Source organism: Rhagoletis pomonella, unplaced genomic scaffold (assembly GCF_013731165.1).
Source record: "Rhagoletis pomonella isolate Grant_MI unplaced genomic scaffold, Rhpom_1.0 Rhpom_scaffold_00001, whole genome shotgun sequence".
NCBI lineage: Eukaryota > Metazoa > Arthropoda > Insecta > Diptera > Tephritidae > Rhagoletis > Rhagoletis pomonella.
Window position 1 is genome coordinate 12,043,581 of NW_023458555.1, and position 14,051 is coordinate 12,057,631.

Genomic DNA, 14,051 nt, shown 5'->3' on the forward strand with positions numbered 1-14,051 from the left:
TTTTATATGAAAGAAAAAGTGCAAATCCTTAAACGAAAAAACCTACGTGAATTTTGAGACACTTCAAACTTGCACTATAATAATAATAATAATAATAATAATAATAATAGATTGGCGCTTACACATATGTTAGTGTTTGGCCGAGCTTCCCCTCCGATTTGTGGCGTGCGCCTTGATGTTGTCACACAAAGAGGAGGGGAGGGACCTACAGTTTTACGCCGACTCCGAACGGCGATTGTATTTTTATGAGAAGCTGTTTTTCATGGCAGAAATATACTCGTCGGAGGTTTGCCATTGCCTGCCGAGGGACGACCTCTGTTAAGAAAAAACCTTTTTTCTATTTTTTTTTCGATGTTGCTTTTACCAGTGGTTGGACCCAGGCGCAGCGGAGTGGAAGCGCGCACTGCTTACCACTACCCCACAGCGGCCGACAAACTTGCACTATACTATACTAAAATTGATTTCGTTTTAAAACGCTTATCCGAAAGTTTTCTAAAAATTTTGATAAAAAAAATTGTAAATTTTCAAACAAATTTATTAATTTTTTTTAAATTTTGGAGAAAGTGTGAATCTTTGATTTGTGCGTTTTTTTTGTAGAATTAACTATTATTTAAAAAAAAATATATATATATTTATATTAAATAATATGAAAATGTCAAATCTTTTTAATGCGTCGCGCTGCTATTTTCGTGAACACAGCAGTATGTGATGATTGTTGTGAGCCAACTGAGCTAATGGGTGAGCGCTCTGGTTTGAATAGCGGTTGACAGAAGAAGTGTTGTATTTAAAGTTACCACGTGGGTTATTCAAAAAGTCACTTACACCTGCCAAACTGCCCTCGTATGTATGTATATGTGTATGCTTAACATAAAATAATTTTAGACAGTAGAACAAACGCACACATGAGAGAATATTGCACGATATGCCAACTTTATGACATACTACATACTTAATATACTTACATACATACAATTACGTGCGTGCAAAAGTTTATTTTCCTTAATTGCATGACGTACAATCTATTTTGTGTTACCGCCAACGTCTGCCCCTTTTTTCGACGTTTGTACATACATACACCTTTATGAATGTTTACGCAAGTGAATTATATGAGTCCATGCATGAATTTTTATACGTTTATAAGTACTAAAATTTGAATATAAGGCGCTTTTTAATAGATGCGATGCATTTTGTTTTTGACATTCCTCGAATAGGAGTGAAGTGGGTTTCCGCTACGGACAATTGACTTGATGTCGTATTCCATAAATAATGGCATCGATCGTACTTTCATTTGACATACAAATCATTCCCATTACTTACTCCGCGCAAGTCCTTTAATTGAAAGGACAAAATGCGTATTCACAATTATTTTCATGAACGATTTTTTTGCATTTATTATTTATGGAAATATAGGTCATTCTCTAACATGAACCATATAAATCAAAGATTCACACTATATATAAATTTCACAAAAATTAAAAAAAGACTTTCTTTTGAATCTTTTTTGCCGCATTTGCTTCTATATATGTAACCATATAAACATTTAATTAATTTTGGTGAACACTATATAAAGTGTGAAACTTTGATTTCATAAATAAATAATGCAAAATATTGTTCATGAAAATAATTGTGAATATTATATTAGGCCAAGGTTTGCACTTTAATTTGTCGCCTAGTGTACATTCGGAAATCAAATATTTTTTTTTTAAATAGTTGTACTGGATAATCAAAATACTTACTTAGCAAAAGTTTGAACATTTTTAGGGAGCTTTAATTAACTGTGGTACTTTAGGGGGATAAGAACTGAGATAAGGTGTGTAAGAACTAGAACGGGGTACTTGTGGAACAAAAAAGAAATACAAGAACACTGATGTATCTCATATTTTAAACCTCGACTGTAAATGCCTAAGAATAGACGACAAATGTAAAAATACTCCTACGTTCGACCAACATTTTTTTTTTTTGAAATTGCCTGGCAGCAATAGTTAAGATTCGAGGGTGTACGTTCCCACGACAGTCGGGTCTACGTAACCGGAATGACCCAGATTTATATCTGGCCAAGGACTGTCACTCCAGCAACACTCCCCAAAATCTCTTTGGGGAATTTGTATGCTGTTACAACAACAACATTCGAGGGTGTACGGCGAACATACCCCTGCATTTTCAGCAAAGCCGCAAATATGTCGAGTTGTTAAACATTTGCGAATAGTGACAATTTTCTGCATACAAAGTCTCCCCAGGAGCTGGCGAGCAGGGGAGCAGCGTGTTTGAGGATCTATGCGAAATTACATAAATGAAATAAAGTTGCACAGTGCATATAAAAAATTCATATGTACATACATACATATATGCATATATTAACTACACATACATATGCACTTATCAAGGACCTCAGCCAACTATGTAAGTATACTACAGAACAAATCTACCTTCGCGTTTCTCTGTGAATAATGACATTTTCCGCACTTGTCCTGCAAAGTAAAAGCTAACAAAAACAGGTAAAAAAAAAAAACCTTTTTCACCTAAAAGGATTTACTTGCGAAACCCGCGCTAAGCGTATTTTGTTTGTCGAGTTTTGTTGCTTTTGCGTGGTTATGCGTTTCTGTCGCCGGTGCACTTTTGTTCTTGGTATTGTGTGTATGTATGTATGTATGTGGGTGTTGTTGGTGGGGTCCTGTTGGGGCTTCTATGCCAGCGTAAGAAAAATATGCACCAATCCTACGCAACTTTACATGCTTACTTACATACACATTTATGCTCGTATGTATGTAGTTTGTACATATGTATGTATATTTGGATTATAAACATTAATCTTCATTAAAAAGGCTTACAGCTTTGGTATTTGCTGACATGACAGCTAACCAAAGTGGGTTTGAAAACTAAAAATTCTGCCACCGAGTCACTGCTGCCTTTGCTCTAAAATAATGATTCTTGTGTACACTCGGTTTTTTAATTTCTAATTAATTTTAATAAGAAATGTGTAAGCGTTTTTTTTTTTTTTTTTTTTGAAAGCGCAGCAATTATGCAAATTTTTCTGCGTCATTTTAGTTGCATAAATATTCCGCGCACGTTTTCGCCTGCTGTCCTGGCTTACTCACACATATGCATCTCAATTGCATAAATAAATTTTTGATATCCACTTGCTTCTCCGTAATACTCGTAACGGTTTTACTGTTTTTGCTTTATTATTGTTCGCTGAACTGGCGCTTCGTGATTGGCTATATTACGCTTCGTTGAATGGATTAATCATATAAGTAATATTTTATTGATGTGCTTTATTGACAGCTGTTATTAACCATAATACAGCTGATTTCGTTGTGTGTACGTATTTGTACATACTTATGTATATTATTTAAAAACATCTGAAAAGTGGGCTCATTTGCAGCTCAAACAATTACTAACGGGTGATTTTTTAAGAGCTTGATAACTTTTTTTTTAAAAAAAACGCATAAAATTTGCAAAATCTCATCGGTTCTTTATTTGAAACGTTAGATTGGTCCATGACATTTACTTTTTGAAGATAATTTCATTTAAATGTTGACCGCGGCTGCGTCTTAGGTGGTCCATTCGGAAAGTCCAATTTTGGGCAACTTTTTCGAGCATTTCGGCCGGAATAGCCCGAATTTCTTCGGAAATGTTGTCTTCCAAAGCTGGAATAGTTGCTGGCTTATTTCTGTAGACTTTAGACTTGACGTAGCCCCACAAAAAATAGTCTAAAGGCGTCAAATCGCATGATCTTGGTGGCCAACTTACCGGTCCATTTCTTGAGATGAATTGTTCTCCGAAGTTTTCCCTCAAAATGGCCATAGAATCGCGAGCTGTGTGGCATGTAGCGCCATCTTGTTGAAACCACATGTCAACCAAGTTCAGTTCTTCCATTTTTGGCAACAAAAAGTTTGTTAGCATCGAACGATAGCGATCGCCATTCACCGTAACGTTGCGTCCAACAGCATCTTTGAAAAAATACGGTCCAATGATTCCACCAGCGTACAAACCACACCAAACAGTGCATTTTTCGGGATGCATGGGCAGTTCTTGAACGGCTTCTGGTTGCTCTTCACTCCAAATGCGGCAATTTTGCTTATTTACGAAGCCATTCAACCAGAAATGAGCCTCATCGCTGAACAAAATTTGTCGATAAAAAAGCGGATTTTCTGCCAACTTTTCTAGGGCCCATTCACTGAAAATTCGACGTTGTGGCAGATCGTTCGGCTTCAGTTCTTGCACGAGCTGTATTTTATACGGTTTTACACCAAGATCTTTGCGTAAAATCTTCCATGTGGTCGAATAACACAAACCCAATTGCTGCGAACGGCGACGAATCGACATTTCACGGTCTTCAGCAACACTCTCAGAAACAGACGCAATATTCTCTTCTGTACGCACTGTACGCATTCGTGTGGTTGGTTTAATGTCCAATAAAGTAAACTGAGTGCGAAACTTGGTCACAATCGCATTAATTGTTTGCTCACTTGGTCGATTATGTAGACCATAAATCGGACGTAAAGCGCGAAACACATTTCGAACCGAACACTGATTTTGGTAATAAAATTCAATGATTTGCAAGCGTTGCTCGTTAGTAAGTCTATTCATGATGAAATTTCAAAGCATACTGAGCATCTTTCTCTTTGACACCATGTCTGAAATCCCACGTGATCTGTCAAATACTAATGCATGAAAATCCTAACCTCAAAAAAATCAAAAATCATATCGACAACAGTGTCTTTCAAGCAGGGTGTTTTTGTCATAGAGAAGACAGCTTGGCTAATACAGTTAGTTAGAAAGTCGCTTACTCGGAGAAAATGACTTTCTTCACGGAAAGTCAAGCAACATGGGAACAGAAAAGCAAATCAGCGAGTCACAAATTCTATCTCTATCGAGGAGAATTTACGAGAATATCACACACTAAATAAATGATACAGATACCATATTTTAGAAATAAATATACCATGCACAAAGAATGAGTCTGGGTTAACGGGCACATAAATATTACTGGATGCCACGTTTGAGAGAAACATAGATTGCGCCTCTCGCGATACCGCTCATACACTCTGTGAATTTGACAGAATCAGCTGTTTGTTTGACGTTATTTTGGTGCAATTTTTGATTGAGGAAAACCACGATTTAGTTATTTGCCCAATGATTTCGGGCTGGTGTTTCCGAATGGGTGGCCCGATCCCAACAACCGTACACACACTTGTAGCCAAGGATCTACACTTTATCGTAAAAGGACTTGGCTTCACTTGGCGTTTCCAATTGGCGTCAGTTGGCACAGAGGAGAAACGACTGGCGTGCTTTGCTGAACTCGGCCAAAATCGCTTAGGCGGTTACAGCGCCAAAAAAGAAGAAGAAGAAATTTATGAATGAATTCGATCTGAAAAATGCACTTTTTTGTGAATTTCGGAGTGAGTTCTACGCAAATATACTGTGGATGGCTTAGCCGCAGCCATGGAGCCGGATATATGTACACAAGAAATGTTGAATACCTTTGAAAATAGAAAAGTGTTCTGCACAAAAATACTGTTTATCGAGTTTACATTTCCGGTGTCAAAATGCTAATCCACCAGCGCCAGTTTCATGGAACTTCAACGCTAAAGCCGCAGTTCCTGCTCTATTGCCGCAATAAGAAATATTTGAACAGTCACTTGCTGCGCGCCTACACCCTAGCTCACGGTATCCAGACGTTGCGACCGAAAATCATCACATTTATCAACTCTCTGAATTAGAGCATTTTGAACTGATGAAAATGATACATACATACATACATATGTGCAAATGTGGGCACATACACAATACCAATTAACTTCCATGTCAAATGACCAAACGACTGAACTCATCACTCTTCTCCAGCGTTGGATGACCCCTTTAATTAAACTCTAAAAAAAAAAATAATAATTAACAGCTTTCAGCATTGCCGGTGTTTTATTGCCTTTCAAGTAAAGGGGTGTCGGTCGGTAAATAAATTAACAACAAACCAGCCGTCACTTAGTGCAAGATTGGCAACAAATGTACAAAGGCATACCGAAAATATACGAATACATTTCGTATTTGCATATTCAATTGGGCCATCGACTGACTTTTAGGTATTCTGGGTTAAATGCATATGCGGGCCATCATTGAATGCGCTGCAGGTTGAAAAGTGTACTCTGTAGATACATATCTATGCACCTACACAGGTACGAGTAATTCTTTGACTTTTCCATAGGTTGAAATTGGCAAACGTTCAGTTGTGCACAAAATACTTAAAATAGAATAAAAAAGATGAATGAATGTCCATTTCACACCCATTTGTGTGAGTCGTTGAGTTGCTTTACCTCTCCACGTCACACCAAATTGCGCTATTTTTTTCTGACGCCTTTCCGTAGTTGACGCTTTCGTCGTGCTTTTCATGCCAAATTTTATTTCTATAAGTGTGCGCCCTTTGCGGCCTTCTCATTTTGATCGTCTAGTTCACGTTCTAGCTTCTGTCGCCTCGATTCGCTTTGCAATTCGAGTGCGATTCAATTATCAGTGCACAATTTTTTTTATGGCGCTTCAATTGATTACGGAAATTCGTTGGCGCTTGTGCAGGAACTGTGCGGGGTGAAATGTAAAAATGTGAAACGTATCAATCAATTTAGTTTGGATTGCAGACATTAAAAGTCAAATTGAACAAATTGCTTGGAAATCAAAGTTCCTTTTCAGTTATGAACATAAAAGGGCACTGGAAGAAGATATGGAATAAGATAAATAAAAGAACAAAAGTAAGGAGAGGAAGAAGATGAATAGTTAAATAAGAAAAAGGGGAGACAAGAAGAAAAATAGGTTGAGAAAACAGATACAGACGCGAAGAAAACAGAAAGGATGAGTAGAAAAAGAAAAATAAAAAGAGAAAGTAAGAAGGGTAAAAAAGAAGAATAAGAAGCGTAAAAAAGAAGAATAGTATGGCAAAACAATAATCAAATAAGAAAGACCAAAGAAGAATGAAATAAGAACTAAATAAAAGGGCTCAATAAGAAGACCCAAAGATGAATAAGAAGAGGAGAAGGAAGAAGAATAAAAAGAGAAGAGGAATAAGAGAAAAAAGGAAAAGTAGAAATAAAAAGAAGAGAAAAGGGAAAGCAGAAAAGCAGTAAGAAAAATTATAAAGGGAAGAAAGTAATAAGAAGAAAAAAGAGTAGAACAAAAAGGAGTAGAAGAAAAAGTAGGAGAAGAAGAAAAAGTAGCAGGAGAAGAAGAAGAAGGAGAACAAGAAGGAGAAAATTAAGAAGAAAAATGAAAATACGAAAAAGAAGAATACGAAAAAGAATAAGAAGAAAAAGAAGGATATGAGAGGAAGGAGAACAAGAAGAAATAGCAGAGAAGAAGAATGAGAAGCACAAGAAAAAGAAAAGAATAAGAAGAAGGTGAAGAAAAAGAAGAAGGAGAAAAAGAGGAATAAAAAATAAAAAAGAATATTACAACGTTTTTTACGAGCTTTTATTTAACTTGCTCTGTATATATGTATGTATGTATGTAAGTATGTTTGTTAGGGACAAATCTTGCAATGAAATTTTGACCAACTTCCCGTTGACCTAGAGACTAGAAACTTCACAGTTGGTTCAGAACCCGAAATGCGAAAAATTATTTAAAGTCCGATTTGGTTCATATTTAGAACATATATTAACTACATGAAAAGGAATAACTCCGATCAAATTTAGAAAGCTTGCTTTAAAAATATTTGTTTTTACTATTAACTTATTTATAGATTAATTCTCATAAAAATTGCTAGATACAAGTTTTTTTGTATGATTTTGTATATTATCTAGGTGTGTTCATGTGTATGTGATTCCGCTAAACTGATTGAAATTTGGAATTTGTACTCACTTAAATGGTTACTAATTTCTATTTAATTGTTTTAGGCGTTTTCATTTGTATTTTTAGACAATACATTGGTATGCAAAAAAGGTATTACGAAACAGCGCTGGCGTGACCGTTTGGCACTTTTAACTGTTTTTTTTTTTTTTTTTTTTATTTAAATTAAACTTAAACACCGGCTATTAAGCGCATGTTTTTTGAATTAAGCTCTCTATTTGTATACGTTTTTATACCCGAGCGCACTTGTGCACAAGGGTATTATAACTTTGTTCACATAACGGTTGTTTGTAACAGGCAAAACGAATCGAGATAGATATAGACAAATGTATACATAAATGATCAGGATGAAAAGAGAAATCGATTAAGCGGTGACTGTCTGTCCGTCCGTCCGTCCGTCCGTCCGTCTGTCCGTCTGTGCACACGATAACTCGAGTAAAAATTGAGATATCTTAACGAAACTTGGTATGTGCACTTCTTTCGGGCGTAGGACGGATGGTATTGAAAGTGGGCAAAATCGGACAATAACCACGCCTACCTCCCATATAACGGTAGTTTTCAGAAATACAAAAACTGCGATATTTTAGTAACTACTGAAGATAATTCACTCAAAATTGATATTTATAATAAATTTTAAACGAAAAATAAGAATATTAACATTTTTTTGAAAATGGGCGTAGCCACGCCCACTTATGGTTACATGTGTATATCTTGGTAACCGCTGCATCAATTTATTTCAAACTTTGCACAGTTGTTGGCCTTAATACAGCATACTAAATGGCCGAAAATTTTAAAAATCGGATAATAACCACGCCCACTTTCCATATAACGGTAATTTCCAGAAATACGAAAACTGCGATAGTTTCGTAACTACTGAAGATAATTGACTCAAAATTGATATTTATAATAAATTCTAGACGAAATATAAGAATATTAAAATTTTTTTGAAAATGGGCGTAGCCACGCCCACTTATGGTTACATGGGTATATCTTGGTAACCGCTGCATCAATTTATTCCAAACTTTGCACAGTTGTTGGCCTTAATACAGCATACTAAATGGCCGAAAATTTTAAAAATTGGACAATAACCACGCCCACTTCCCATATAACGGTAATTTTCAGAAATACGAATACTGCGATATTTTAGTAACTACTGAAGATTATTCACTCAAAATTGATATTTACAATAAGTTTTAGACGAAAAATAAGAATATTATAAATTTTTGGAAAATGGGCGTAGCCACGCCCAGTTATGTTTACATGTGTATATCTTGGTAACCGCTGCACCAATTTCTTCCAAACTTGGCACAGTTGTTAACCTTGGTATAACATACGAAATGGCCGCAAATTTTTAAAATAGGACAATAATCCCATATAACGGTAATTTAGAGAAATACGAAATCTTCGATAAATCAGTAATTATTGAAGCTAATTTATTCAAAATTGATGCTTGCAACAATTCGTTACCAAGAAATACGTTTAGGATACAATTTTGAAAAATGGGCGTGGCACCGCCCACTTATGATCACATATATGTATCTCGGTAACCGTTCTACCAATTTGTACCAAACTCGGTGTGGTTATTGTACTTGCCACATAGAAGCAAAACGTTGAAACTTATTGAAATCGAACTGAAATTACGGCCGCTTTTCATATAACAGTAAATTTCAGATATGCTTGAAACTTCAATATTTCGAAATTTAAGGACGCCAATTTACTCAAAATGGATACACCTCGGTTTACCATGTAGCGGTAGCTTTCGGAAAGGTGAAAAACATATATTTAATACTTGCGCCGGGTATTTAATGTTCGGCTCCGCCCGAACTTAGACTTTTTTACTTGTTTATAATTTATTTTATTTTAAGTTTTTATTAAAAAAAAAATCAGAAACATACAAATCGTTACCTTAATATGGAAGGCCCTATCTCACATCATCGCTGAAATACAAAAAGCCGTAACTAAAAATCCAAAATTGAATTTTTGATTGATTATAATGCATTTGATGAAATTATAAGTCCCACATCGTTTTATGCAATAAAAAATTATAATTAGTTACGGTTTTCTTTGCATTTCAGCAACGATGTGAGATAGGGCCTTTCTATATTAAGGTGACGATATATGTATATATACAAATATCAGCTCTAATACATACATTCGTGAATTACCGCACTCTCGCTCTCTCACACTCTCTCTGTCCCTCTGCCGCTTCTCCACTTCAAAATTGCGAACAATGTTGCACAATCGCTTGAAACATTAGCCCAACAAAAAAAGTGTCCAAACATCAACTGTTTTGTGGTTTAAGTCACTTAAGTGTTGCCCTTGATTTGACCTCAATTGCTCGTTTGTCGGACCAATTTGATTGGCATCATTAGGAATTGTTGGACTTTCTGCTTCATTAAATTTGAACATCTCCGAATTTGTGCAGTGATTCATGCGTGTGTATCGACGGATCGTACAAATGTATTAACATTTCTATGTATGTATGTATGTATGTATTTGCTTTTGTTTATAAGTATGTAATCGCATATCGTTTTTAACTCATTTTGTTATTACACAAAGATGTATTTGCCGCGCTCTGACCACAAGTTTCGGTTTCATTTCAGTCATCATTATTGTTTAGTCTATTAAGTTTATTTATCTTTTTTTACAATAACAATTTCAACTGCATTATGGCGGAAGTAAACATTTTTAATTAAGCAATAATATTTGTTTATTATTTTGATTTAAATGTGGCATCTGTAATTGGAGCTATTTTCAAAGTGAAATTGAGCAGAAACATACAAGTTTTTATTTACATACATACCTGCACGTACAAATGTATTTCGTCAGCTAGTCTAGATAGAAAAAAATCGGTTCGTTTAAGTAAACAAATTAGCTATACTTTTAAACTGACCGCGAGAAGCTAATTAGAAAGGTCTTTGACATTTTGTATATACATTAGAGTGTTCCTTATAGTGTCAACATCATTTTTGTTCTACTTACGAAATGACATCTAAAAAAATTTCATAATTAAAAAAAATTTAAATTTACCTTTTTTAATCCCAAAAAAATTCGACAAAAATTTCACTTTGATCAGCTATAATTCGGCGTAGTGAAACTTATTCGCAACTTATAGCTGGCATCAGTCAAAATTTTATTGTTTTTTCGCGATCTAAAAAAATTAAATTTTTTTCAAATTTGTTTTATAATTTTCTTAGATATCTAGAATAAGATAAAGCGGTGCTACATACAAAATTTAGATGTTGAAATTTTTAAGTACCACCCTAATGTTTATACACATGCCATATATATCGTCACTAGACACGAATGAAGGCTTAGCATACTTCGCCGAAGTTTTTCATAAGCATCTTTTTTCGCAAAATTTTTTTTCGCGCCTTTACTTTAACGCATCGATTTTCTTTCCTTCTAGGCCAGTTGACGAGCAATTCAATTAGTTTATTAAAAGTAAAATCAAAAACTTCTGGTAGTTGAAATGGACCAATAATACCCATGCCATTCAGTTCATAAAAGTAACTTTTACGTCCGTTTCCGGATGAAACTTTTTAAATGGCATACATTTTTCGTAATTTTAATACCTAGTGGAAATTCGGCATTAGTTTTCAATTTCGTTTCGACATGAAGTGAGGCATTTTATGGCATAATCATGGTCAGTGATGGTTTTTCTTAACCCTAACTCCCACCAGCGAGGTAGTACGGGTCACTTAACTCAATTTTTTAATGAACTTATCGTTTTTTTGTCCCCACCTCGTAAATAGGCCGATCGATTTCCTACAGAAAATAAAATAAAAATAGTCGCCGAAAAAAAGTACCCTAATACATACATGTGTATATGTACATTAGGGGGGAAAACAGTACTATTTTTCCATAGCAAATATAAAATCTAGTACATACATTTATTCCAAGACTTCCGCCAAAACGCTTCGAAAAAATATTAAGATTGTTGTGAGCTGAACCTATTTCAAAATGCCCCCCAAAAACGAGTTTTTTTTTTATAAATAAAATCTGTTTTTAAAAATATCTTTTTCTAAAATATCACTTCAGATGATAGAGTTGCAAGCTTAACGGTTGCCATGTTTAAAAATTTTATAAACGGAATCAAAATAAAGAGATTTTTTAAAGTATTTGCAGACCGATTTGAAAATACCTTCAAGAGTATCATTGTTTTGATTCAACTTTTTGGTGATGCATCCTAATGTGCATACATACATTTACTACATAGAGGTATGTGTACACATTCATATCGAAATCGCTTTTGTTCTATTTTGAAACATTTTTGTTGTTGATTGTTGTCACCTACGCATGATGTAGTATTGCACGCTAGCACGCTACAACGGCTTCGTGTCGTAATTGTTGTTGCTGTCAATTAGTATTATTTAAATCAGCCGGTCTGTTTATAAATAAATAAATACATAGATTATGAATGTCTTTGCGTGTCTATATATTCGTGCAAATGTTTATGTATGTAGATACAAATGTACATACATACATACATATGTACATATGTTTGTATGTATTTAAGTTTTTGCATTTAAATATTCCAAAGTGTAAAAACAGCAATTATAAAACTAAGGTTTTTTTTCATATTTATATGTAGGCACTTTCAATAAAGAGCAAAGTAAATACAGATTTTTATGAAATGCGAACAAACGGATGTGCGAATTGTGTTAACGAATACATTTTTTCGATAGTTGTTCTTTGTAATATAAAAACAGTTAATAAATAGCCGTAAATAGCCGTATATAGAGCTTTTGCACATAGTATGTATGTATGTATGTATGTATGTATGTATGTGTGTATGTATGTATGTATGTATCTGTATATGTATAAATGGTTGTCTGTGCTAATAAAATGAATTTAATTAACTTTGAACTTTTCAGCGAGCGTATTTGGCTGGTGTCTGGTCCAAAAGTACGAATAAAAATTTGTTGGTGACATTTAAATTCGCTCAGCTTAATTAAAAAAAATGTATTTTAACAGAGGGCTACGCTAAGCTGAAAATGATGTCGTTTTTATATCAATTAAAAAAATTTAAAATAAATTCATTGTTTGAAATGCCTTTTTTGACGAGAGATCTGATTTCTGCGTTTTTTTCTTGCGTTTAGAACTGGTAGGTATTACAATAGAAAAGCTTTCCATGAATCAATTCTGGTCCTCTTCACCGCGTCCATTCTAAGACGCAATTGCATACGCCGAAATCCGGCCGGGTTTTAGCCAGTATCCGGCCGGATAGTCGGATAACAGAAAAACTGCCGGATAGTCGGATAACAGAAAAACGACCGGATAAGCTGGATTCCGGATACCTAAGTACCGGATACACCCGGCACATCCTTACTTGTTTAAAGAAAACAATCTCCCGATTAAGTTTGCATTACTCCTGCAATACTTTTCAACTAGTTTCAAGTTAGCTTTTATGTATTTTATAGAAATCACGCAAAAAGCTAACTGAGTACAAGTTGGTTATTTTTTATCAATTGATATTTTGTTTTCTGCATTCATTCTTCATTTTAATATGCGCGTACTTGAATTGAATATTTACCACTATACTATATATATGTATATAGTAGTATACTAGTAAGATCAACTACGTTTCTGATTGATTTTACTATTTTTTCCCCTCAATGTAATTGTTTGGCATGACCTTTTGTTCAAAACTCTTTTAATTTATACAGCTAAAACAGTAAAATTTTGTGAGCTATTATTTAACAGCTTTTATAGAACTTTTCATTGCTTTTACTGGAATTTCTCTTTTTCAACTTAATCAATTGTCTGCCTTTTATATTGTCATTTGCAATATTGTATGTACATAACGTATTTACCAGCTGCATCTTTTCACTTTTCCCCCTTCACATCTTGCCTTTTTACATGCCATTATTCACGTCTTCTGCCCTCTTTTGTCTCTTGGCGCCATTTCAAACCGATTTCTTTTCTTCTTTCTCAGAGCGTCATTTTCATTTTCAGTATGCAAGTCTTTTAATTTATCTTTATTTTTTTTATTCATATTCTATTTCCTATTTATTTGAATGTTTTTAAAGTAGCTGTCAGCAACAGTCGCTTCAGCAGAACAATAAAACTACAGTGACTTATTGACAATCAGCTGCTTGCTTGCATATGACAACAGTTCAATTAATTGTTCTATTTCTTTGCTGCTGCTGCTGCTGCTGCTTTTGATTGTTGTTGTTTTGTGGCTGTTGTAGATGGTGTAGTTTTTTTACTTGCACTTT

General features: G+C 34.6%; 1 protein-coding gene across 1 annotated transcript in view; it reads left to right on the forward strand.

Annotated features, from left to right (window-relative positions):
* Window positions 1-14,051, forward strand: part of LOC118739127 (phosphatidylinositol transfer protein alpha isoform) — a 53,861-nt gene that overhangs the window by 20,844 nt on the left and 18,966 nt on the right.